This window comes from Mustelus asterias, chromosome 21, assembly GCF_964213995.1.
Source record: "Mustelus asterias chromosome 21, sMusAst1.hap1.1, whole genome shotgun sequence".
NCBI classification, from domain to species: Eukaryota; Metazoa; Chordata; class Chondrichthyes; order Carcharhiniformes; family Triakidae; genus Mustelus; species Mustelus asterias.
Window position 1 is genome coordinate 67606232 of NC_135821.1, and position 27623 is coordinate 67633854.

The window sequence follows — 27623 nt, forward strand, 5'->3', positions numbered from 1 at the left end:
AGAATCCTCTAGTTGCCACACTCTGGCGCCTGTTCAGGTACACTGAGGGAGAATTTAGCATGGCCAATGCACCTAACCAGCACATCTTTCGGATTGTGGGAAGAAACCGGAGCACCTGGAGGAAATCCACGCAGACACGGGGGAGAACGTGCAGACTCCGCACAGATGGTGATCCAAGCTGGGAATCGAACCCGGGTCGCTGGCACTGTGAGGCAGCAGTGCTAACCACTGTGCCACCGTGCCGCCCTCAGTAAAAAGTCAATTTAAATAAGGTCATGTGGAAAAATGTTCTTTATTCAAAGGATGAACCACGTTTCGAATTATCTACCAGGTAAAGCCGTGAAATCAAAGATGACAAAATGGCTCAAGACACAGTCCATCCCTAGACTGAGTGACAGGAAGTAATAGGTATTGATAAAAGCAGAAAATGTATCAGCACATCTGGCAGCATCTGTGGAGAGAGAAACATTGAAGTGGCCATTAATTGACCACTTAAGGGCCTCAATAGACCCAAGGAAGGGTGGGCTGCCGAGCACCTTACCCGCCCAGCAGAATATGGGTGACAGGTCAAGGTGGGTGCAAATGTCACAGGCAGGCCACCAGTTTTATTTTATGAGAGCCCAGAGGGTGGTGCAAATCTGGAATGAGCTGCCAGAGAAAGTGGTTGAGGCAGGTTCAATAGCAACATTTAAAAAGCATTTGGATAAGTACATCATGGATGGGAAAGGGTTAGAGGGATATGGGGCAAACGCAGGCAATTGAGACTAGCTGGGAGGTCACCATGGTCAACATGGACCAGTTGGACCGAAGGGCCTGTTTCCGTGCTGTATTGCTCTATGATTCTATTGGAGGGATTTTCTCGTCCCACCTGCCCCAGGAATCGTAGCGGGCAAGGGGCACGGACCATGCAAAGGTCTGTTGACCTGAGGCGGGATTTTCCAGTTTTTGGGTGAGCGCGGCTGGAAAATCCCGTCCTATGAATCTAATCTCCCCGCACCCCCCTTACCTTCATATAAGCTAGTGAAATTCTGCCAAATTCCTCTGAAGGGGTCGAATGCCCTGCGTTTACGTTCCCATGGTCTTTTTTTTTTCCACTCACCTGATGAAGGAGCAACGCTCCGAAAGCTCGTGGTTCCAAATAAACCTGTTGGACTTTAACCTGATGGTGTGAAGTTTCTTACTGTGCCCACCCCAGTCCAATGCCAGCATCTCCACATCTCGTTTTCTTTCAAGCAGCTAAGTGTTAAATAATTTGGCCTGTAGATTGTGCAAGAGTAACGTGAAAAAAAAAATGCAACCAATGGATTAACTGAGAACAAATGTGTTGGTGTAGGAAGCAGATTAGTTACAGAGAATGTGTGATATGTGAGACCATGAAGAATGTTGTTCACTAGAATCAGAAGTCCATCTGGCCCCTTTCATGATGCCAGCTCCAGATACCACCTCGTGACTTGATCCTGTGTAAACATTGTTCTAGATGTCTTGCGATAATTATGGTTGTCATACATCCCAATTCCTCCTGTCAAGGATGGAGCTTTCATTAACCCCAGCAGCTGGGTCCCTGCGCATTCTGAAAGGCATAACCAAGTAATCAGAAACAACGCCAAATCCAAATCGCCTGAGATTAAAATCCTACAATCTTTTCCATCACAAGTGGGTGGATAAAACATTCAATGGTAAACCCTAATACGGCTTAGACTTCACAAAATGACCGTTGTTGTCAGTAAGAATGGATTGCTTCAGTCATAGAATCATATAATGGTTACAGCACAAGAGGCCATTCAGCCCATCATTGCCCATATTGGCCCACCGAAGCAACAATTCACCTGGTGCTACTCCTCTGCTTTCTCCATAGCTGTACCAATTCTTACTTTTCCGATTATGAGCCAATTTTCTTTAGAAAGCCTCAGTGGACCCTGCCTCCACCGGATTCTTGGACAATGCATTCCAGATCCTAACCACTCACTGTGTCAAAATGGATTTCCTCTCGATTTTCCCCACTGCTTCGTATATCAGCATCTTCTGGTTCTCAATCCTGCCATCACTGGGAACAGTTTCTCTCTGTCTACTGTGTCCAGACCCCTCGTGATTTTGAATGGCTCCATCAAATCTCCCCTCAACCTCCTCTTCTCCAAGGAGAATAGTCCCAACTTCTCCAATCTTTCAATATATCTGAAGTCCCTCTTCCCCGGAACCATTCTCTGGGATTCTCCGGAATTTTTTCTGTAACCTCTCCAAGGCCTTCCTAAAGCCTGGTGTCAATACTCCAGTTCAGGCTGAACTAGTGTTTTACACAGGTTTAACATAACTTCTTTGCTTTTTGTAAAGATTGGTGTTCACCAGTTTAAGGAAAACACAACTCATTTATTCACAGGTTGAAACTATACAGAGGTTTGCAGCCACGTCGCTGCGATCAGCTCCCGGGGTGGCTCTGAGTACAGAAGCCTGTGTTTTACCAGGCAGGGTGATGCCCCACCCTGCTCCCCGATTCCTTCCCCAGGTCATGCGACCCTTACTCTGCAGATTCATCCTTAAAGGGACAATCATCACACTATCGGCCTTTATCAATCGAGGGATTGAGTTTAGGAGTCCGGGGATAATGGTGCAGCTATACAAGACCCTCGTCAGACCCCACTTGGAGTACTGTGCTCAGTTCTGGTCGCCTCACTATAGGAAGGATGTGGAAAAGATTGAATGGGTGCAGAGGAGATTTACAAGGATGTTGCCTGGATTGAGTGGCATGCCTTATGAGGATAGGCTGAGGGAGCTCGGTCTTTTCTCCTTGGAGAGACGAAGGATGAGAGGAGACCTAATAGAGGTGTATAAGATGTTGAAAGGCATAGATCGGGTGGACTCTCAGAGGCTTTTTCCCAGGGTGGAAATGTCTGCTACGAGAGGACACAGGTGCTGGGGGGTAGGTACAGGGGAGATGTTAGGGGTAAGTTTTTCACACAGAGGGTGGTGGGCGGGTGGAATCGGCTGCCGTCAGGGGTGGTGGAGGCAAACTCAATAGGGTCTTTTAAGAGACTCCTGGATGAGTACATGGAGCTTGATAGGATGGAGGGTTATAGGTAGGTCTAGAAGGTAGGGATGTGTTCGGCACAACTTGTGGGCCGAAGGGCCTGTTTGTGCTGTAGTTTTTCTATGTTCTATAACAAAGACAAAGAACAAAGAACAATACAGCACAGGAACAGGCCCTTCGGCCCTCCAAGCCCGCGCCGCTCCCTGGTCCAAACTAGACCATTCTTTTGTATCCCTCCATTCCCACTCCGTTCATATGGCTGTCTAGATAAGTCTTAAACGTTCCCAGTGTGTCCGCCTCCACCACCTTGCCCGGCAGCGCATTCCAGGCCCCCACCACCCTCTGTGTAAAATATGTCCGTCTGATATCTGTGTTAAACCTCCCCCCCCTTCACCTTGAACCTATGATCCCTCGTGAACGTCACCACCGACCTGGGGAAAAGCTTCCCACCGTTCATCCTATCTATGCCTTTCATAATTTTATACACCTATGTTCTATGTTCTATTGTACTTCATGCCCCTATTTGTAAAGCCCAAGATGCTGTGTGCTTTATTAACCAATGGCCTCAAACTGTCCTGCCACCTTCATAAACACCGAGGTCCCTTTGTTCCTGAATCACCTCTCCCACAGCACATAGTAGCTTATCAACCACATCATGCTGCATTACCCTTCATTATGATGTAGGGTGGGATTTTACGGCCTTGTTCGTCCCGAAACCGGAAAATCCCATCTGAGGTCAACGGACCTTTCCATGGTCTACCCCTTGCCCACTCCAATTCCTGAGGTAAGCAGGCCAGTAAATTTCCTGCTATAAAGAAGGATGTCTATATTTACCCTAACACTACTCTGTTAACAATACTTCTTAAAATGTAAAATTGAAGGTCTTCTTGTATTCAAATATTAACATAAATGGCTCATTTGATGGAACACTCCATTATATAGGGTTTATTCACTGATTGATAGATACCTCCCCAAACAATTCAACATATAGGGTGGCACGGTGGCACAGTGGTTAGCACTGCTGTCTCACAGCACCAGGGACCCAGCTTGAGTCACTGTCTGTGTGGAGTCTGCACGTTCCCCCATGTCTATGTGGGTTTCCTCCGGGTGCTCCGGTTTCCTCCCACAGTCTGAAAGGCATGCTGGTTAAGTGTCCTGGCCATGCTAAATTCTCCCTCAGTGTTACCCAAACAGGTGCCAAAGTGCGGTGACCCGGGGATTTTCACAGGAACTTCATTGCAGTGTAAATGTAAGCCTACATTGTGACACGAATAAATAAACTTCAACTTAAAACTTATTTGAAGTTACTCGTGCCCTGTTGCTATGAATACTGTTTACAGAGGGTGAGCTGCATCTTAGAGGCAAGTTGATGAATAAAATCAAGTGTACAAGGTAAAGGTAAAGTTGCCATTGTCCCAGGTGACCACAGACTGCTCTCCCCTGTGAGGGGGGGCAGCTGACTGGGTTCTGACTGAGCCTGAGGATCACCACATCTCAGGCGAGGGGCAAGGTTGAGAAGGCAGGGCCTTCATGAATAACCTCAAAACAAGGAAGGCATGAGTGAAGGCAGCATAACCATCTCCACTTAAAACAGTAGACTTTAATATGGGCTTAAGATTGATATCTTTGGAATATTGTTCAGACGAAAGGATAAGCCAGTTTTCTTTTGGCAACTCTCGCTGAAAGACTTACTACTCTGTTGGAATGCATTCCCATTCACCAGCTGACCCCGAATTCCTACTGTAACTGAGACAGATACACTTAATTCTGCAGCCAATTTTTGATTGTGTCCAGATGTGTAATGCTTCTGTCCTCAAAAGCTGCATGCAGAACAGATTCCAGAGCCGTCTGCCATCTTAATCAGTGGTGTCAATGTGAAAACTTCATAGAATATTGACTTCATAGAATCCCGACAGTGCAGGAGGAGGCCATTCAGTCCATCGAGTCTGCACGGACCGCAATCCCACCCAGGCCTCATTCCCGTAACCCCACGTATTTACTCTGATACTCCCCCTCACACTCGGGGTCAATCTAGCGTGGCAAATCAACCTAACCTGCATATCTTTGGACTGTGGGAGGAAACCGGAGCACCCGGAGGAAACCCACGCAGACACGAGGAGAATGTGCAAACTCCACACAGACAGTGACCCAAGCCGGGAATCGAACCTGGGTCCCTGGCGCTGCGAGGCAGCAGTGCTCACCACGACGCCACCCGAGGCGGACGAACAGAGGCTGGGTTTCAGCTGCTTCACGTCCAGGGTAAAACAAATGAAAAATGGTGCAACATTTTTACATCAAACTATGTCACTAGCCTTCTTTTTGAGGAAGGATACATGGGTGTTTGTCAGTCCTGGCCAACTGAAAGGTCCCACGCACAACCTTTTGTCTGTGTTGAGTTTCAGTAAGTAGTCTCACAACACCAGGTTAAAGTCCAACAGGTTTATTTGGTATCACGAGTTTTCGGAGCGCTGCTCCTTCATCAGGCGAGGATGAAGAGGCATCACTCCCAGCTCAAAGTGGAGAGGATCTCCAAGAAGATCGCGCATATCGACACAGACATCAAGTTTCTACAAAGATGCAAGAAAGCAGACAAGATACCGAAAGGGCTACAGATCACGAACCCACTTCGGTCAACCTATAACACAGACTACGCTGAGAGACTTTGCCATTGTACCTCTCTCACACTCCTCAATCACCTCATACACCAGCTCTACAGCAGACGTCACAACCTGGAAACCAAGATCGAGTCCATATTCTCAACTTGCGCCCAGGACACAGACCAGCTGAGAAACAGTTGCCAAGCAGACAAGACAACAGAACTACGCCATCTACATGCACACCAAGAACAGGAAAAAAAAAAGACTTGATGAAGGGGCAGTGCTCCGAAAGCTCGTGCTACCAAATAAACCTGTTGGACTTTAACCTGGTGTTGTGAGACTTCTTACTGTGCCCACCCCAGTCCAACGCCGTCATCTCCACATCATGTGTTGAGTTTGCCAGTCTTGGCCTGGACAATGGTGACACAACATTCCTGGGTGAGGTGTGGATGCTGAGACAGTCGTGGCTGTGATTTGTCACCCAATAATTGTACAAGGCTCTTCAGTTGGCAACAGGATCAGGATCAGCTGATAAAACAGAAGAAATAAGAGCAGAAGCGGGACTTTCGATGCATCAAACTGCTCCGTCATTCAATGAGATCACAGCTAAGCTCACTGTAGCTTTAATTCCAATCTCCTATCTACCTCCCCATAACCTTTGACTCCCTTGTCAATCAGGAACCTGCCTAACTTGGTCTCGAATATAAACAGTAAGCCTCCACTGCTCACTAGAGCAGAGAATTCCAACACTAACCATCTACTGAGATGGCATTCCACCTCATCCCGACCTTAATCCTTATTTCAAAACTGTGCCCACAATTCTCAGCTCCTCAATGAGGAGAAACATCCTCTCAGCATCTACTCTGTCAAACTCCCTCCGGATCTTATCTGTGTAAGATCACCTCTCGCTCTTATAAACTCTAATGGGCTGTTGGTCCAACCTGCTCATAAAACAAACCCTTCATCCCAGGAATCAGCTGAAGTGAACTTTCTCTGAACTCCTTCCAATGCACATATGTCCTTCTTTAAGCAAGGTCGTAGAGTCATAAAGTCATACAGTGCAGAAAAGGCCCTTCAGCCCATCCAATGTGCGCTGGCAACTGAGCACAAAACTCTAGGTGTGGTCACACCAATGCCTCCACCATTGCTGACACTCACTGTCTAGACTCACTTAAAAACGGCAACATATGGCAACATACTTGTGGTACTGGAGAATTGGTGAAACGTATGGAATCACCAAAAAGCTTGAGGCACCTCCTTCAGACAAAAGGGAGCAAAACATAAAAACAAAGTAATGTTTTTCTCTCTTCAAATCAGGTCTTCATGTCACAAAATGGTTTTAGTACGACCAATGGTTATATCAACTGTAATGCAAGTCATATTCTTCAAGATGTGATGGAACTGTGCCTTTAAGAAATATATTTATATCATGTTTCTTGTAAGGGGTATGGTTAGAATTCAGATCTGTTTTGCAGGGTGCCGATTTGTCTGGGAAAATTTTCAAATTAGTAGCTGGGAGAACAGGATAAGTACATAGATTATTTGTTTAAGCAAGGCTAATGCTTTTGTGTTTACTTAGGTGTTCCCTGGGCTTTCAGAGTAGAGTTTTGATTAGCTTGATTGACATGGACAGAGTCATGTGCTTAATGAGAGGAGCTAAGTTTGCAGGGAAAACACAGTTTCTCTTTCATTTTAGAACAAGCAGTTACTGCCTGATTCTGAAAGATGCAAGATGTGTCTCTCTGTCTATCTCTCCAGAGGTTGTCTGAAATCTCCAAACCTGGCAACCTAAGTACAGCAAGTAAGCTTGTGTTTTGCTAACTAATTTTAATGAGGGGGTTTAAGAGAAATATTGCTTGAATTGGAACTTGTAGGGATAGATAAGCAGTTAAGAATTGTGCTTTGTCATGTTTAAATGTTGTTCAATTGTTAAATTTTAAGCTAATTCATTTGTTATAGTTAAACTGTGTTGTTAAACAAAATTTGTTTTGATAAAAGCTCCTAGTTTGTCAGTAGAATTGATTGATTGATTGACCTAGATTGATTCCAGAGATGAAGGGTTTGTCGTATGAAGACAGATTGAACAGTTTAGGCCCACACTCTCTGGAGTTTAGAAGAATAAAAGGAGATCAAATTGAGGTATACAAGATGATAAAAGATCTGGATAAAGTAGACATGGATCGGATGCTTCCTCTTGTGGGGCATTCTAGGATGAGAGGTCACAGTCTTAAGATAAGGGGTAGCAAATTTAAAGCAGAGTTGAGGAGAAACTACTTCTCCCAAAGGGTTGTGAATCTGTGGAATTCGCTGCCCCAAAGTGCGGAACAGTGAGTAAATTTAAGGAGGAGTTAGACAGATGTTTTAATTGGTAATAGGTTGCACGGTTATGGGGAAAAGGCAGGAAAATGGGGATGAGGAGCATATCAGCCATGATCGAATGGCGGAGCAGACTCGATGGGCCGAATGGCCTAATTTTGCTCCTATATCTTATGAACTTATGAATGTATGAGAATTGTCCGTGGAATAAAACATCTTATCCTCACACTCAGGCCAAAATAGCAAATTTTTGGGGTCTAGCCTGACTTCATAATACACCTTGGGGCTTCTCATCTCGTATCCTAACAAAGATAAAGCAAATATTGGTGGTGTATTCAATCATTTTTTTAATGGATGTGAACGACTAGATATTTACACCAGAGTGACAGACGAGCACAAGTGACTTATGGCAACCTTTCACAAAAGCAAAGGCTGCCCAATACTGGTGATGTATTTCTATAATTCCACAGGTGCACAGCTCCTGGTCAGAATTTAATGAATTTCCAAACTAACAACAGAGATGGCAAAAACAAAAGTGTCATTTCACAGGTATAAATCATCGTAATGATGTTTCACATATGTGAAACATTAGTCCTACACTTCATAAAATCAACCACAGCTTTAGAGTAAGATATTCAATTGTGTACTGTGATGGCTTCAGGTTTATCACCACTCTGTGGCACCTGCTCCACTGGGAATCGCAGTCTCTGCATGTTACATAGGAACATGGGAACAGGAGTAGACCCTCAAGCCTGCAGTTTTATCTTGGCATTTGTTACAATCGAACCAGTGGAGCCAGATGTGACCAAGAATACGAGAGTGCGATTAAGCCTCAGAAGAGTCACTTACAAGGTAAATCCATTCAGGTCGCTCTGCCATATAAATGGACCAATTTCAACATCACAACAAAGAAACTCTAAGTGCCCGCAGCTTTTACAGAGTGCTCATTCAGTTCCTTCAAAACACTTAAATTGTACGTTGTAATTTACAATCCCTGTAAATGCAGAACAGGTTATTTACACTGTGTACAATGCACAGTTAGAACAGTTGACAATCGATGGGTTATTTTCTGTTCCTCTAAGCCACTGGTGGAACTATGACATTAAAATAGGGAATCAATCAATGCACTCGAGATGAACCGCCAGCCTCAGACACAACCACGCAGTCAATTTGATCCGGGTTTTATTTGGCATTCCTTTTGGGGAGCTGTGCACTTGTCACAGGGCAGTCTGTTAATGTCAGTGGGTGGAATACTTCCATTGTCTGCACCCAATGTCAACCTCGAGTATCGTCAGCACACCACACTTTGACACAAAGGGCGGAATTTTCCCGTACCGCCCGTCCCAGGAATCGTACCGGGCGGGACAGGACCATGCAAAGGTCCGTGGACCTCGGACTGGATTGTCCAGCTTTGGGGTGAGCATCGCCGCAAAATCCCGCCCAAAATGTCAATCTGCTTCCCTTCCTCTCTTGGGAATGCAGCAAAGGTTCACCAGGTTGATTCCTGGGATGGCAGGTCTGCCATACGAGGAGAGACTAAGTCGGTTAGGATTGTATTCACTGGGAGTTTAGAAGGGTGAGTGGGGATCTCATTGAAACTTATAAAATTCTCATAGAAATCATAGAAACCCTACAGTACAGAAAGAGGCCATTCGGCCCATCGAGTCTGCACCGACCACAATCCCACCCAGGCCCTACCCCCATATCCCTACATATTTACCTACTAATCCCTCCAACCTACGCATCTCAGGACACTAAAGGGCAATTTTTAGCATGGCCAATCAACCTAACCTGCACATCTTTGGACTGTGGGAGGAAACCGGAGCACCCGGAGGAAACCCACGCAGACACGAGGAGTATGTGCAAACTCCACACAGACAGTGACCCAAGCCGGGAATCGAACCCAGGTCCCTGGAGCTGTGAAGCAGCAGTGCTAACCACTGTGCTACCATGCCGCCCCTGCACAGAAAGAATGTCCCCGATGGTCGGGCAGTCCAGAGCTAGGGATCATGCCAATGTTAAGATGCGCCAATGTCTCCATTGAAATTACAGACAGGCAAATGTTAAAGTGGTGCCGCTATCAGCTACAATGATGTTTAGGCTGTAGTTTCTAGAATGTTCTTGTACTCATGGTTCTCGTTATCCTCATGGTTTCTTTTACCCTTGTTAGTTTTGACTTCCTTGACCAAACATGCAAATTGTGAAAAACAAAATGAGAAGACACTGCATAATGGGAGGATTAAAATTATGTTTGTAAAATGTATCATATTCTGAAGAAAAGTGTTATTTTTGAAGTTGCACACTGCTTGAAGTAACTCACGAACATCTGGCATTGTTCTGTAGTGAAGGATAATCAGCTCCATTAATTCATAGTTTGAGGGGGAAAATACACCAGGTGGTAAATCTTATTTCTAATCTAATTCTCTTTTAAAACCTCTCTAAAAAAAAAGCAATTTTTCTTTTTCCGAATGATATCCGGATAATAATTTTCTTTACTGGAGTTTTATTCAATCTATGTTAATGTTTTAAAAACTTAATATCGCAAAGATAATGCGGTGATTACAGTGTCTGATCGGTTCCACTGCTCACACATCCCAATGCACATTAACTGTACGATGATGCTGATTGATCAGGTTTATATTATAGCCGTGCCGAGCCTTTGCATTATATGCCCGATTTGGAGGCCATTCTGCCCATCGAGTCTGCACCGACTCTCTGACAGAGTGTCATACCCACACCCTCTCACCCACCCTACCTCTGTAACCCTGCACATTTACATCACTGATCCATTTAACCTACATATCTTTGGACACTAAGGGGCAATTTAACATGGCCAATCCACCTAACTTGCACATCTTTGAACTGTGGGAGGAAACCGGAGCACCCGGAAGAAACCCATGCAGACCAGGGGAGAATGTATTAACTCCACACAGACAGCCACCTGAGGCTAGAATTGAACCCGGGCCTCTGGCGCTATGAGGCAGCAGTGCTAACCACTGTGCTACCATGCCAACCTATCTGATAGATTACATTGGATAAGCATGAGGTAATTCTTTTCAAATCCATTTACAGGATCTGGGTGTCATTGCATGGCCAGTATTTCTTGCCCATCCCTAGTTGCCCTACAAAGGTGGTGGTGAGATGCTTTCTTGAACCACTGCAGGGTTACAGAGATGTGTAGGTACACCCACAGTGCTGTTAAAGAGGGAATTCCAGGATTTTGACCCAGTGACAGTGAAGGAACAGTGATATATTTCCAAGTCAAGATGGTGAGTGACTTGGAGGGGAACTTGGTGGTGTTCCCAGGTATCTTCTGCCCTTGTCCTTCTAGATGGTAGTGGTCATGTGTTTGGAAGGTGCAACCTCAGGAACATTGGTGAATTCCTGCAGTGCATCTTGTAGGTGTAGGTGGAACAAACTGCTGCCACTGTTTGTCAGTGGTGGAGAAATGCATATTTGTGGAAGGGATAGCAATCAAGCGGGCTGCTTTGTCCTGAATGATATTGAGCTTCTTGAGTGTTGTTGGAGCTGCACCCATCCAGGCAAGTGGAAAGTATCCCATTACACTCCTCATTTGTGCCTTGTAGATGGTGGACAGACTTTGGGTTTGATTTTGATTTGCTTTGATTTGATTTATTATTGTCACATGTATTAGAATACAATTAAAGTATTGTTTCTTGTGCACTATACAGACAAAGCATACTGTTCATAGAGAAGGAAAGGAGAGAGTGCAGAATGTCGTGTCACAGTCATAGCTAGGGTGTAGAGAAAGATCAACTTAATATAAAGTAGGTCCATTCCAAAGTCTGATGGCAGCAGGAAAGAAGCTGTTCTTGAGTCAGTTGGTATGTGACCTCAGACTTTTGTATCTTTTTCCCGACGGAAGAAGGTGGAACAGAGAATGTCTGGGGTGCGTGAGGTCCCTGATTATGCCGGCTGCTTTTACGAGGCAGCGGGAAGTGTAGACAGAGTCAATAGACGGGAGGCTGGTTTGCATGATGAATTGGGCTACATTCATAACCCTTTGTAGTTTCTTGAGGTCTTGTACAGAGCAGGAGCCATACCAAGCTGTGATACAACCAGAAAGAATGCGTTCTATGGGTCACTATGGGGGGGTCAGGAAGTAAGTTACTTGCTGCAGGATTCTTAGCCTCTGACCTGCTCTGGTAGCCACAGTATTTATATGACTAATCCAGTTCAATTTCTGGTCAATGGTAACCCCCAGGATGTTGATAGCGGGGATTCAGCGATTTGTAATGTCAGAGAACATCAAGGGGTGATGGTTAGGTCCTTTCTTGGTGGAGATGGTCATTGCCTGGCACTTGTGTGGTACGAATGTTACTTGCCACTTCTCAGCCCAAGCCTGAATGCTGTCCAGGTTTTGCTGCATTTGTACGTGGACTGCTTCAGTATCTGAGAGTTCAAGAATGGTGCTGAACATTGTACAGTCATCTGAGAACATCCCTACTTCTGACCTTTTGCCCAATTTTGGCACAAGCCCTCAGATGTTAGTAGTGAGGACTTTGCAGGTCGACAGGGCTGGGTTTGCCGTTGTCCTTTCTGGTGCCTAGGTTGATGTTGGGTGGTTGAATGCAACTGAGTGGCTTGCTGGGCCATTTCAGAAGCCATTTAAGAGTCAACCTAATGTGGTGGGATTCGAACCCGGGTCCCCAAAGGAATACCCTAGACTTTGGGTTACTGATCCAGTGATGATACATCTGCGCTATCGCCTCCCTATGATGCTTAATTAATAAAAAAAAGACAGAAGAGAAAGGAAATAAGGAAAAAATCACACTGTGAAGGAAGCAAGACAGGATTAGTAAAAGTATGCCCATGATTTCAAACTGGCATTCGCCAAAGCGATGGTGCTCAGAATTGGGTCCAACAGATTTCTTCATTCTCTACTTCTTTGCTTTACAAGCTCATTATTCCTGTTGTCTCCCTGTGCTGCCAGGGGTCTCAGGATTAGCCCAATATTTTGGACCAGTATGTCACTCTTTGTTGGGTGTTTCAGGCGTCTGTCAATATTCTCATGATTTCCGTGGGAAATTATTAGTATTTGCAGGGAAAGCCCTGTGTCAGTATTAGCAGGGGATGTTTGTACAGTGCTTTGCCCAAGTGAGAGATCTAACTGAAAATAAGAACATAATAACTAGGAGCAGGAGTAGGCCATTTGGCCCCTCAAGCCTGCTCCGCCATTCAATAAGATCATGGCTGATCTTCCCGTGAACTCAGCTTTGGGTTTGATTTTGATTTGATTTGATTTGTGGGTTTCCTCAATCCTACCCGCCCGCTCACCATAACCCTTAATTCCTTTACTATTCAAAAATCTATCATCTCTGCCTTAAAAACATTCAATGAGCTAGCCTCAACTGCTTCACTGGGCAGCGAATTCCATAGATTCACAACCCTTTGGGTGAAGAAGTTCCTCCTCAACTCAGTTCATAATCTGCTCCCCCTTATTTTGAGGCCTTGTCCCCTAGTTCTGGTTTCACCCGCCAGTAGAAACAACTTCCTTGCTTCTATCTTATCTATTCCCTTCATTATCTTATATCTTTCTATAAGATCTCCTCTCATTCTTCTAAATTCCAATGAGTATAGCCCCAGTCTACTCAGTCTCTCCTCATAAGCCAACCCTCTCAACTCCAGAATTAACTTAGTGAATCTCTTCTGCACCCCCTCCAGTGCCAGTATAGCTTTTCTCAAGTAAGGAGACCAAAACTGTACACAGTACTGCAGGTGTTGCCTCACCAGCACCTTATACAGCTGCAACATAACCTCCCTGTTCTTAAAGTTGATCTTTCTCTACACCCTAGCTATGACTGTAACACTACATTCTGCACTCTCTCCTTCCTTCTCTATGAACGGTGTGTTTTGTCTGTATAGCGCACAAGAAACAATACTTTTCACTGTATGTTAATACATGTGATAATAATAAATGAAATGAAATCAAATCAAAAATCAAATCAAATCTCTCGCAATGAAGTATTGTAATTTCAATGGAGACATTGATACATCTTAAAAAACAAGCAAAGGCAGTCTAAAAATCCATTTCGCTTCTGTCCATTAATGTCCCCAGTTTCATCAAGGCTTTGATGTATGAACACATACACCAGATGGGGAGAGGGGAGAGTTGGGAGGGGAGAGTTGGGAGGGGAGAGGGGAGAGTTGTGAGGGGAGAGGGGAGAGTTGTGAGGGGAGAGGGGGTTAGGGTGGGGGTTCACCTTGTGTGGATTAATGAGGGAAAAAACTATAAGTGTTTACTTACAGTCAGGACAAACAACGTGCAGGAAGAATTGATTTAAAATACAAGCTAGTCTGTAAATCTTCAATAAAAAGGAAGAAAATAACAAATGGCATTAAAAAGTCAACTTTTTCGCTGGAAAAACACTTTGGTTGGCACTGGCTAAAATAGCATTGGAACCAGAATTGACGGAAGGAACCTGACACCGATGAAATAATAGCAGAAAATGCAGAAAATACTCAGCAGGTCTGGCAGCGTCATTCAAGAGAGAAACAGAAGGCTGGGATTCCTCACTGCGCGTGCCCCAAGGCCAGAAATCCCACCCCCCCCCCACAAAGCTCAATGAACCTTTAAACAGTCCACCGAATTTTCTGTCTCACCCAATACAATTCCCACGGCGGGCAAGATGGGAGAATTTCGGCCAGAGTATTGTCGGAACTCATAGAATCATAGAAACCCGACAGTGCAGAAAGAGGCCAGTTGGCCCATCGAGTCTGCACCGACCACAATCCCACCCAGGCCCTACCCCCATATCCCTACATATTTACCCGCTAATCCCCCCTAACCTACGCATCCCAGGACACTAAGGGGCAATTTAGCATGGCCAATCAACCTAACCCGCACATCTTTGGACTGTGGGAGGAAAACCGGAGCACCCGGAGAAAACCCACGCAGACACGAGGAGAATGTGCAAACTCCACACAGACAGTGACCCAAGCCAGGAATCGAACCCAGGTCCCTGGAGCTGTGAAGCAGCAGTGCTAACCACTGTGCCGCCCAGAGAGACAGTCACGATGAGTCTCCCCAGTCCCACCAGATAGCTCTACTTGACCTCTGCAGATGTGGGCAGTGCCCACTGGTTGTGTGTGTGATTGTCTTTGGCAGGTTGTGTCTGTCGTCAGTCCACCAGATTAAGTGGGTTTAATGCGGGTTTACTCCGTGCCGCACAGAGTCAGGACCAGTGTTGTTCAGAGTGCAAAACTGCGCTGAGATTTCTGGTGCTCCAAGAAACTCACTGGGGTAAACTTTTCCTGGCCAATCCGCTGTGGGAATTGTCACGGGTGGGGCGGAGAATTTGGTGGACCACTTAACCTCGGGCGGGAATTTCCGGAAATGGGGGGGAAAGCCGTGGCTGGAAAATTCTGCCTCAACCAGCGAAGAAATGATGGATAACTCCCACCCCCTGTTCCTACATCCTTTCTTATCTTGTAGGCAGACCCCTGATGAAGTTGTTATCTCAGGTTTGACCGTCAAAGGATCCCACCTTCTTTGTTTAGACTTGGGGCTAGATTTTCCGGCTGCACTCGCCCAAGTTCTGGAAGATTCCGCCCGAGGGCAACGGACCTTTGCATGGCCAGCAGGATGGGAAAATTCCACCCATGGGCCCCATGCAGAAGGAGCACCACTTTAAAACATTCAGAAACTTTCTTTTCTTCCAGACATTTCTATAGATATTTGCCTTCAACATGGCCTTTCTAATTCCTCCGAAAGCCTAGCCACAGTGTATTTTGTTAACTTGCCTTTTAGTTAGCAGTTATTTTCAGTTAATCAATAGCTAATTCAGAATTCACTCACCTGTATTTTTAATTAGTAAGTTTGGGCTTGCAATCAATATTGGACCATGAATCAAAATTCCTCAGGGAGTCCGATCAGTGATTGCCTGGTGAAAATTAATTGTAATCCTCTAGTTTTCGGATAATCTCCCAATGCACTCACGTCAGTGTTTCAAAAGCAACATCTGCAATGGAACAGCCAGAACTAATGTTCAATCAGTCACAGAACTATAGAAACCAGAGGCAGGAGCAGGGCATTCGGTCCTTCCAGTCTGCTACGCCATTCATTTTGATCGCGGTTGATTATCAAGGCTGATCCCGCCTTCCCCCCCATATCCCTTTAACCCACCAGCTATATATATAATTTCTTCTTGAAATCACACCACGGGCCCTATTTTACCATTTTAATTCGAAGTGCTGGGCGGACTTGAAACTGGGAGTGTTTCAGATCCGACTTTTAGACCCGTTCTCAGGTGCCCCCATACACATTCTGCCAGAAAAAATAGCAGCGATTCTGAATCGCGCTGCAGAAGCTTGTGGACGGGGCTTAACGTGCCCGAACTCCTGCAGCTCCGATCGGCGCCTCCAACTGCACATGTGCAGAAAAAAAAAGATAGAAAAATGCTCCCCTGCTACATCGCTCCCGGGCCGGATAATGCCTCCCCCTGGTCCCCACAGACATTGCCCCACCCCCACAACACTACTGACCCCTTCTCCCCTCACCCCCCACCACCCAGACCGATCGTGGCCCCCTGCCCCCCTTCCCCCTTACCAATCACACGCAGAGTGGCAGTGGACTCCTCCTTCCCCCTCACTGAGCAGAGGCAGAGTGGCAGCGAACCCGCCGAATCCCCCCACCGATCACACACAGAGTGGCAGCAGACCCCCCACTTCCCCGTCACTGAGCAGAGTCAGAGTGGCAGGGAACCCCCCCGCCCCCCTCCACCAATCAGAGTGGAGCCACCTGCCCACCTCCCTCCTCCCCCGCCCCCCCACCCCACCGATCTGAGTCAGAGAGCTGCCGGACGCTTGGAACTTACCTCCTCAGAAGCTGGAGCACCCGAATTGGACCTTTGCGGACCATGTCTGTTTTTCACTGAATCTGGACGGACGAACGCGATGGTAAAGCGGGAAATGCTGGTAAGTTTGGGCATGCAGCCCATTTAGTCAATTTAAATGCATTCAAATACATTTAAATTGACATTGCGCCCGTTTCGGGCGCGGTCCTGACGGTGGCCATTTTCGGCCCTTGGTAAAGGGGGAACCGGTGCAGAGGCGGTCGTGGATCGCGGATTGCGCTATTCGCCTCACGCCCGACTTTACCAAGTTTTCGTGCCCGACAACGGGCGCAACTTGATGGTGAAATCGGGCCCAATGTTTTGGCCTCAGCTACTTTCTGTCGTGGTGAATTCCACAGATTCACGACTCTTTGGGTGAAGAAATTTCTTCTATAGAAATGTAGAGAATTGAAGCAGGAGCAGGCCATTCAGCCCTTCGAGCCTGTTCTGCAATTCATTTTCATCAAATTCAATATCCTGATCCTGCTTTCCTCCCACATCCCTTGATTCCTTTAACCCCAAGAGCTATATCTAACTTCTTCTTGAAATCACACAGCGTTTTGGCGTCAACCACTTTCTGTGGTAATGAATTCCACAGATTCACCATTCAAAAATCGTTTGATTTTTTTTCTTACGGCTACTTCTAGAATAAATGTATCCATTATAATTAAGAGCACTGCTGTTTGGGAACAATTTTGGACAATGAACTTCACCTTGTTTTCTCATTTTCCACTTTCTTTCCATCTTTCTCAAGTTTCCTCTGGAGATCACATGAGATTAATACGACTCGATATATAAAGATTCATGGCATGTTGACTTTGAATCCCTGGCAATGAATTTCAATGTTATTGTATTACCTGAAGTTATGATTCATATAAACTTCAGGATGATCAGAAAGAACCTAAAACAGATGAAGCTGAAAATGTGGAAAATATTCAGGAGGTCTGGCCGCATCTCTGGAATAAACAGGATAATAGCAATGTGGATGCAAAATTGGCTGAATAACAGGAAGCAGAGAATAAGGAACAATGGATATTTTTCAATCCTGGAAGAAGGTTTGTGGTGGTGTTCCCCAGAGGTCAGCATTGGGACCCTTGCTTTTCCCGATATATATTCATTGAACCATAGTAAAGTTACAACACAGAAGGAGGCCATTCAGCCCATCTCATCCATGCCAGCCCAAGGACACCCAGGTGCCCTTTCTAATCCCACCTTCCTGCACCCAGCCCATAGCCCATGATCCAGATCTTGGCGTGCAGGGGAGAATTTCAAAGTTTGCAGATGGCACAAAACTTGAAAGTGAAGAGGGCAGCGTAGAACTTCAAAAGGACAAAGACAATGTGGTGGAGTGGGCAGATTGGTGGCAGATGAAGTTCAATGTGGAGAGGTTTTTTGAAGGGGTAACCAAGAAGGTAGATGAGGGCAGTGCAGTTGATGTTGTCTACATGGACTTTAGCAAGGCCTTTGACAAGGTACCGCATGGTAGGTTGTTGCATAAAGTTAAATCTCACGGGATCAGGGTGAGATATCTAAATGGATACAAAATTGGCTTCTTGACAGAAGCCAGAGGGTGGTTGCAGAGAGTTGTTTTTCAAACTGGAGGCCTGTGACTAGCGGTGTGCCTCAGGGATCAGTGCTGGGCCACCTGTTATTTGTCATTTATATTAATGATTTGGATGAGAATATAGGGGGCATGGTTAGTAAGTTTGCAGATGACACCAAGATTGGTGGCATAGTGGACAGTGAAGAAAGTTATCTCCAATTGCAATGGGATCTTGATCAATTGGGCCAGTGGGCTGACGAATGGCAGTTGGAGTTTAATTTAGACAAATGCGAGGTGATGCATTTTGGTAGATTGAACCAGGGCAGGACTTACTCAGTTAATGGTAGGGCGTTGGGGAGAGTTACAGAACAAAGAGATCTAGGGGTACATGTTCATAGCTCCTTGAAAGTGGAGTCACAGGTGGACAGACTGGTGAAGAAGGCATTCAGCTTGCTTGGTTTCATCGGTCAGAACATTGAATACAGGAGTTGGGATGTCTTGTTGAAGTTGTACAAGACATTGGTAAGGCCACACTTGGAATACTGTGTGCAATTCTGGTCACTATTATAGAAAGGATATTATTAAACTAGAAAGAGTGCAGAAGAGATTTACGAGGATGCTACCGGGACTTGATGGATTGAGTTATAAGGAGAGGCTGAATAGACTGGGACTTTTTTCTCTGGAGCGTAGGAGGCTGAGGGGTGACCTTATAAAGGTCTATAAAATAATGAGGGGCATAGACAAGGTAGATAGTCAATACTTTTTCCCAAAGGTAGGGGAGTCTAAAACTAGAGGGCATAGGTTTAACCTTAGAGGGGAGAGATACAAAAGTGTCCAGAGGGGCAATTTTTTCACACAGATGGGGGTGAGTGTCTGGAACACCCAGGTGCCCTTTCTAATCCCACCTTCCTGCACCCAGCCCATAGCCCATGATCCAGATCTTGGCATGCAGGGGAGAATTTCAAAGTTTGCAGATGGCACAAAACTTGAAAGTGAAGAGGGCAGCGTAGAACTTCAAAAGGACAAAGACAAGGTGGTGGAGTGGGCAGATTGGTGCCAGAGGCAGTGGTAGAGGCGGGTACAATTTTATCTTTTAAAAAGCATTTAGATAGTTACATGGGTAAGATGGGTATAGAGGGATATGGGCCAAATGCGGGCAATTGGGATTAGCTTAGGGGTTTTTAAAAAAAAGGGCGGCATGGACGAGTTGGGCCAAAGGGCCTGTTTCCATGCTGTAAAATTCTATGACTCAATGACTCTAAGTGTGAGGTGATTCATTTTGGTAGGAAGAACATGGAGAGACAGTATAAAATAAGGGGTAAAATTCTTAAAGGGGTGCAGGAGCAGAGGAACCTGGGTATATAAATAATTGAAGGCAGCAGGACAGGAGGAGAGAGCAGTTAATAAAGCATACAGTACCCTGGGATTTATTAATAGGGGTGTAGAATACAAGAGCAAGGAGGTTATGCTGAATTTATACAAGACACTAGTTAGATCTCAGCTGGAATATTGTGTACAGTTCAGGGTGCCACACTATAGGAAGGATGTGAACACATTGGAGAGAGTGCAGAAGAGGTTTACAAGAATAGTTCCAGGTATGAGAAACATCGGTTATGAGGATGGATTTGAGAGATTAGGACTGTTCTCCTTGGAGAGAAGAAGGAGACTTGATAGAGATGTTCAAATGGGCAATGCGATGGCACTGCTGCCTCACAGCGCCAGGGACCCGGGTTCAATTCTGGCCTCGGGTCACTGTCTGTGCGGAGTCTGCACGTTCTCCCTGTGTCTGCGTGGGTTTCCTCCGGGTGCTCCGGTTTCCTCCCACAGTCCAAAGATGTGCGGGTTAGGTCAGATGCATTGGGCATGCTAAATTCTCCCTCAGTGTACCCGAACAGGCGCCGGAGTGTGGTGATTAGGAGATTTTCACAGTAATTTCATTGCAGTGTTAATGTAAGCCTATTTGTGACACTAATAAATAAACTTTAAACTTTTACACTTCAAAAAGTAGCCTGTTGGCTGCAAAGTAAAGACCCCTTAAGATGCCATATATACGCAAGTCTGTCTGTATTCAAGCAAGCTTTAATGAAAGGTCAGTGACCTGAAATGTTAACTCTGTTTCCCTCTGAGACGCTGCCTGACCTGCTGAGTTGTTCCAGCATTTTTCAATTTGCATGACAGTGGCTTCTCTTACTGCTGCCTCCTGCCCGGCCAAATGGTCCCCCGCTACTCTGTAAACGTCTCTGATCCTCGGTTTGAGTGGCAGCTGCATGGTGTTAGTTGAAGTGGCTAAACATTAAACAGCGTGTGCTTCTTAAGCTCTGAAGTATTTTTTTTTTCAGTTTGTTTGCTACAGGTATTAGAACGGAGAAAGATTGAAAGGGAAGAGAATGAGACGACGGGAGTGCGTGGATGCTAAAGATTGCCACCTCTGAGCAGGCAAGAGAAAATAGACGGCATTCAAAATGGAAGCACTCCCAGCCACGATGAAGGTAAATAATAGATGATAAATAAAGGTTAACAGGCAGCTGGAGCTGGTAACACGCCAGCAAGAAAGTTGCTAATGTTTTGCATCTCGCCTGAGCCAGGAGTTGTGCGAACGTTCGATGGGGACCCATCGATATTCTGTTCACAGGGATTCAGATTTTCTTGCCGGTAGCATTGAGGCTAATGGCGACGCCATTATTTATGTGCAGGTGGGATGACAGTTTCACGCTCAAGTATCCTGAAGTTGCTGCGTGTGTTGAACCATTCCAGCGTCAACCTCACGCCATCAGCACCTCACTTTCCATCTCACAATTGACGTACGTCCAATGCTGTAAAATGGACGGCCGGAATCTTATCACCATTCACGCCGGCGGGATTTTCCCAACCCGCTTCAGTGAACGGAGATTTGGCTGGCCACCAAATTCTCCGACCTCGCTGCTGTGGGAGTGTGGCGTGAACTGCAGGTAAGATCGTGCCCGATGTATTTGTATGGTGGCAGCAAACTAACGGTGCCACAGAATGTTAAGTCTTGTCCATTCCAATTTCTAAGAACTCCTGCAGCGATGAGACGCGTTAATTACCTCTCTGGCGAGGAAAATTAACGATTAAAAAATTGGACTCTCATTCCTTCAGATTTTGATTGTTGTTGGAGATTTTATTTAAATTGAATTTTTTTTTTTACTTTGCTTTCTTTTCTATCTCTTTATTTTCTCTCTTAATCCAATCTTCCTATCCCTCTTTCTCTTTCCATACTTTGATTTGATATTGCATTCCCCAGTCTAATTTACACTTCTTCCTCTGTCCTTGTGCTGGGAGAGCAGAGATTTACTGGCAAGTCGTGGGGCATGATGTACTCCAGGAAGGCGATTTTACTGATGCCAGCTGATTTAGGGCTTTGAAGGGCTATCATTTCTCATTCAGTTTTTGACCAATTTGTTTCCAGTCCACCTGCGTAGATCCCTTCTCAAATCACTGACATCTTCCCTCTTCCAGTTGGTTACGTTCACCTTTGATCCTTTCTGCGACTGTTTTCAATCTAAATTATACCATAATTACTGTTAGCCAGATAGTCTCCCACTGACACACACTCCACTGAACTCACTTCATTCCCCAAATCTAGATCCAACGCTGTTTCCTTCCTCAGTGAACTAGAAACATGCTGATTAAGGAAGTTCTCCTCTACAGACTTTATGAATGCTTCACCCTCACTGCCCTTTGCACTGTTCATTCTCCGGCCTATATTAGTGTAACAGAAGTCTCCTGCTATTACTGCTCTATTATTTTTCCACCTCTCTGTCTCCGACTCATTATGCGGAAGTCTATAGTAAACACCCAGAGATGTGACAGCTCCTTTTTGCTTTTGCCTTTAGCTCAAAACAGATAGATTCTGTCTTTGAACCTTGCAGTAAATCATCCCTCCGTACAGCGATAACATCAGCCTTGATCGATAAAGCGACCCAATCTTTATGTTTTTCTTTCCCTACTGCTCTCTAGGGGTGGCACGGTGGCACAGTGGTCAGCACGGCTACCTCACAGCGACAGGGACCCGGGTTCGATTCCCGGCTTGGATCACTGTCTGTGTGGAGTTTGCACATTCTCCCCGTGTCTGTGTGGGTTTCCTCCGGGTGCTCCGGTTTCCTCCCACACTCCAAAGATGTGCGGGTTAGGTGTATTGGCCACGCTAAATTGCCCCTTAGCGTCAGGTGGATTAGCTAGGGTAAATGCATGGAGTTATGGGGATAGGGTGGGATTGTTGTCGGTGCAGGCTCGACGGGCTGAATGGCCTCCTTCTGCACTGTAGGGATTCTATGATACCTGAAGGCAGGCCTGACATTCGGCACCGCATCCTCCACCACAGCAAGGGTAAGGGGACAGGTCCCGAATGCATCCCAGCTGGAATGGGGGTGGGATGGTAGCAGAGGCGTGGGCAGACAGCTGATCCCACCCCACCCCAGAAGTAAAGCCGCCAATGTTTCAAAGGGTCATCCAGATGTGAAACATCAACTCTGTTCTCTCTCCACAGAAGCTGTCAGGCCTGCTGAGATTTTCCAGCATTTTCTGTTTTTGTTTCCGATTCCAGCATCTGCAGTATTTTGCTTTTATCCTAATGAATTGTGGCAGCACGATGGCACAGTGGTTGGCACTGCCGCCTCACAGTGCCAGGGACCCGGGTTCAATTCCAGCCTCGGGTGACTATCTGTGTGGAGTTTGGACATTCTCCCCATGTCTGCATGGGTTTCTTCCGGGTGTTCCGGTTTTCTCCCACACTCCAAAGATGTGTGGGTTAGGTGGATTGGCTGTGGCAGATCGCCCCTTAGTATCAGGGGAACAAGCCGGGTAAAATACTTGGGGTTGCGGGGATAGGGCCTGGGTGGGTTGGTGGTCGGTGCAGACTCGATGGGCCAAATAGCCTCCTTTTGCACTGTAGGGATTTTATGATGAGTAGAGTAATCAGTAGAGTTAAATTAAGGATGTATGACGCCAGCCCATTTCTTACCTAAATCACTGTGGCCCCTGTGGGTCCATAACAGGACCTCACTTGACTATATTTTCCCCCTCCCCACCCAACATCCCCAAAATATCTGGAAACAATTGTCCACCCATGGCAGATATCAGATGTTGTCATGTTCGTGGACCCAGACAGGATTACACTAAAATCATGAAGGATAAAAAAAAACAGAAGTGAAATCAAAGTTGTGAGATTATCCTGCTGTACAGAACTTTGTAATGTATTCCTTGGAGTGCTCTGCTGTTCAAGAATTCTCTGAAGATACATGCAGGGATTGTATATAGAAACAACAAAACATTGCCTCCGCCAACAGCCTGTATATTATAAACTTCACTGTTAGACAAAAACAAATTTGATGTCAGCGAAACAACAGAGAAGCCAATTACTCACTCGCTGCTATTAAGAAGGGCCATATACCATTTTTATAAAGGTGCCCGGTGTGATTACTGTTTGATTAAGACATCAATTACCCTGCTATCCAGTGACTAGTTTGATATTTCACCATCGGAGCTGAGCCTGGCGAACAATCCTGCCCTCCGTTGATGTAACTTAACAGAGTGTTAGTTCCCAAGGTTTGCAGGGGATTCTAAATGGAATTAACATCTCACTGAACCGTTTGCTAACCCCCGCAGCTCACGTCTCATGCAACCTCACACGTGAAGATACAATGGGCTCTTTGTAACGGAGTCTTAAAGTTGGCTGACTCAAATGAAGCTGGAAGCGGAGGAAGTCTGAATTTGTGTAGCAGGAAACTTCCTTTCATTACTACCGTGCAAACTTCCTGCAGATGTCCCTCTAACCAATTAAGCATAAGCAAATGCATGTGGGTGCGGGGATTCCTCACTTTACATTAGTAGCGATTCATTTGCAGAAAATTGTAGCACCAAGTCATTTTATTGAACAGAGTACTAATTTTAAAAATAAACTTAATTGTATAAATCAGGAGAGGCGATGGCCAAGTGGTATTATCTCTAGACTGTTAATCCAGAAACTCAGCTAATGTTCCGGGGACCCGGGTTCGAGTCCCGTCACGGGAGATGGTGGAATTTGAATTCAATTTTTAAAAATTATCAGGAATTAAGAATCTATAGATGACCATGATACCATTCTCCCCGTGTCTGCGTGGGTTTCCTCCGGTTTCCTCCCACAGTCCAAAGATGTGCGGGTTAGGTAGATTGGCCGTGCTAAATTGACCCTAGTGTCAGGGGGATTAGCAGGGCGAATGTGTGGGGTTGTGGGAGTAGGGCCTGGATGGGATTGTGGTCGGTGCAGACTCGATGGGCCAAATGGCTTCCTTCTGCACTGTAGGGATTCTATGATTCATTGTTGATTGTCGGAAAAACCCACCTGGTTCACTAATGTCCTTCAGGGAAGGAAATCTGCCGTCCTTACCTGGTCTGGCCTACATGTGACTCCAGAGCCACAGCCATGTGGCTGACTCTCAACTGCCCTCTGAAGTGGCCCAGCAAGCCACTTAATTTCAAGGGCAACTAGACATGGGCAATAAATGCTGACCAAGGCCGGCCACGCCTATGACCCACAATTGAATTTTTAAAAAATTGAATAAAATCACCCCATTGAAAACCCCAAATCACAAAAAAAAATAAAATGCACAATATTATAAAATACAGGAGATAAGGAGCGAATTGTAATATCAATTATAATATATTTAACTGCCGCGTTGAGGTCCTAGGAATCTGCTCAATGTTGTATTTTATGGATTTCATCTGAATTTTGAGGGGTTTTTTATATTTAAGTTGGTTAATTGTCAGGTTTGGCAGGATTCTGTATCATTAACGTGTGGAGCAGATGGCATCTTTCTGTCGCTGGGAGAGGTAAAATAAATGTATTTCTTCCAACTGAAAGAAGGCGGCTTCAAATTGATAGTCTGCAGTTAATCATCGGAAGGCTGTATTTGAGGACGATGTGAGTGAAGGAAGTAATAAGTTGCAGCTTATTAAAGGGCACCACCACCTGGAATATCATCCTGCCAGGCACCATTAAGGTTTGAAGATTGACGGTATTTGTGGTGCTGTGACTGGGGTAGAGTTTTGCCTTCACGGCCTGCTGATCTGGTGAGTGATCAGCCGTGCCTTACAGAACCGGCCTGATTCTTGCCACGGGTTAAAATTGGATGGGTTCTATCGAGGCTGTTGAAGCTCTCCGTCCCACTCGGCTAAACTCCTACCATATTGCGTCCCATTCCTTAAGGTCCGTTCCTCATCTGTCTCATTTTTTTTTACTTTCTCCCTTTCCCTTGTTTTGTTTTCTTTTAACTGCAGTTTATCTGCAATTTTCCCCACCTCTCACGAAGGGTTGGGCCTGAAATGTTAATCTATCTGTTTTCCCCACACATTGCTGTCTGATTATTCAGCGTTTCCATCACTTTGTTTTAGTTTCTCATTTCCAATATTTACATTTGACTTATGTTTAATGCATGACCATGTGTCGTGTAATTCTCTTCCCCAGGTTCGCCATCATTGTTATCCCTTCACAGTTTCAAACCGCGCAGTGGCCAAGATCGCCTTCCTCGTGTGTGCAGGTTCTTTCATTCCCATATGTAGGCCCTGCTTCAGTCAGTAACTCTGTCCCCTCTGTATCAGAGGGTTATGGTTCACTTCCCATTCTAAAGGGCAAGGGCTCCACTACAGAACAGCACTGATGGATTGCTGTATTGTATGAAGGTGCTGCCATTGGATGAATGTTAAACAGATGCCTTGACTTTTTTTTAGACGCATGGTAAAAAAAAACTCCAGAGCATCCCTGTGCGACAGCCTTCCACCACGTAAAACAACGGCACCGGACTTTCAGCTCCCCATCGCGTTGGGCGGATTCGGCAACGGGAGTGGAAAATATCTCCAGGACTGCAAATTTGAGGTTTACATTGTTGTTGGAGTGTCGGAGGGCAGTGCCTGGGTACTGCCACGGGGGCAGTGCCAGAGGGAAGTGCCCGGGTACTATCGAGGAGCAGTGCCAGAGGGAAATGCCCAGATACTGTCAGGGGGCAGTGCCAGAGGGAAGTGCCCAGGTAATGCCACGGGGTAGTGCCAGAGGGAAGTGCCCGGGTACTGCCAGGGGACAGTGCCAGAAGGAAGTGCCCAGGTACTGCCAGGGGGCAGTGCCAGAGGGAAGTCCCCAGGTACTGCCAGGGGGCAGTGCCAGAGGGAAGTGCCCAGGTACTGCCAGGGGGTAATGCCAGAGGGAAGTGCCCAGGTACTGCCACAGGGTAGTGCCAGAGGGAGGTGCCCAGGTACTGCCAGGGGGCAGTGCCAGAGGGAAGTGCCCAGGTACTATCAGGGGGCAGTGCCAGAGGGAAGTGCCCGAGTACTGCCGGGGAGCAGTGCCAAGGTGGGAGTTGCGGCAGGCGGGTGGTAATTCTCCAGGTTTTGCCGACGGTGAGGCTGCTGGTTTAGGGGAGTTGGGTAGACTCTCTGGGAGATGATCTGTCTGGCACCGGAACATCGTGGCAGCCTTCCAGCTCGTAAGAGGGTGGTTCTTGCATTGATACGTGACTATCTGCACCGCATTTGCTGCAGAGGAGGATAGAGGTGTGTGATTCACTGGCCTCTGTTATTTCAGTAACACAGAGGGGAACCTCGAGGGGGAAGGGGGGCAGCAGGGGTCAAGTAAACACCAAGGGAAGCACCAAGGCTCCAGTGCCGCAGTGAGGGGGTGCGGCAGAGGGGAACGGGGGGAGGGGGTTCCAGGGTGAACTCCTTTGCTCTCTCTGCCCTGGGGCGATCCTCAGAGACGGTGCCCCGATTCTCAGCTGACTAAGTTGCTGACAGGCCGGGCGAATCAGAGATCGCCCCACCAGTGATATGTCATGAAACCCGCCCTTTGAAGTTTTTGTAAAGTCCCGGACTCAATGGCAGAGAAATCCGTCAATGACATCGTTGGTTTCAATGCCACTTTTCCCGCCCGATATCAGCCGGGTGGCACAGCAGCACAGACTGAAGGCAGTACACAAGCATGTGACACAAGGTGGTGAAGAAATTGGTCACGCGTTTGGAAAGGCATTTCCAGTTTGAGAATTCTTCCACAACTGAGACCATTCAGCATCAGCTCCATTGACATGCTTGAAGTCCGGCTTCTGAAGCAATTGGGTGGAGTTTTACAAGATGTTTTCTAAGTGTCCAACTAGTCTGAAAATGGGAGGATTCCAGATCCATTTTTTAGGTGCGTTTTCACACCCAATCTTATGCACTCTGTCTCTAAAGAAATGGGCTGGTCAGTTTCTAGCCAGAGAGGCTGTGGATGGGGCTAACTCACCAGGCAGCCTGTAGAGGGAGGTTTT

General features: G+C 46.2%; 1 long non-coding RNA gene across 3 annotated transcripts in view; it reads right to left on the reverse strand.

Moving 5' to 3' along the window:
• Positions 1-268: 268 nt before the first annotated feature.
• The window catches only part of LOC144509370 (uncharacterized), a 39887-nt gene continuing 12532 nt past the window's right edge, over positions 269-27623 (reverse strand). The window contains exons 2-3 of one of the 3 annotated variants that reach the window (XR_013500457.1): positions 15755-15917; positions 269-1570 (exon numbers count right to left, since the gene is read on the reverse strand). This is a non-coding gene — a long non-coding RNA (uncharacterized LOC144509370). Of the gene's footprint in view, positions 1571-8283; positions 8930-12041; positions 12678-15754; positions 15918-27623 lie in introns of those variants that run through there. The other 2 variants (XR_013500458.1, XR_013500459.1) reach the window with 2 other exon arrangements.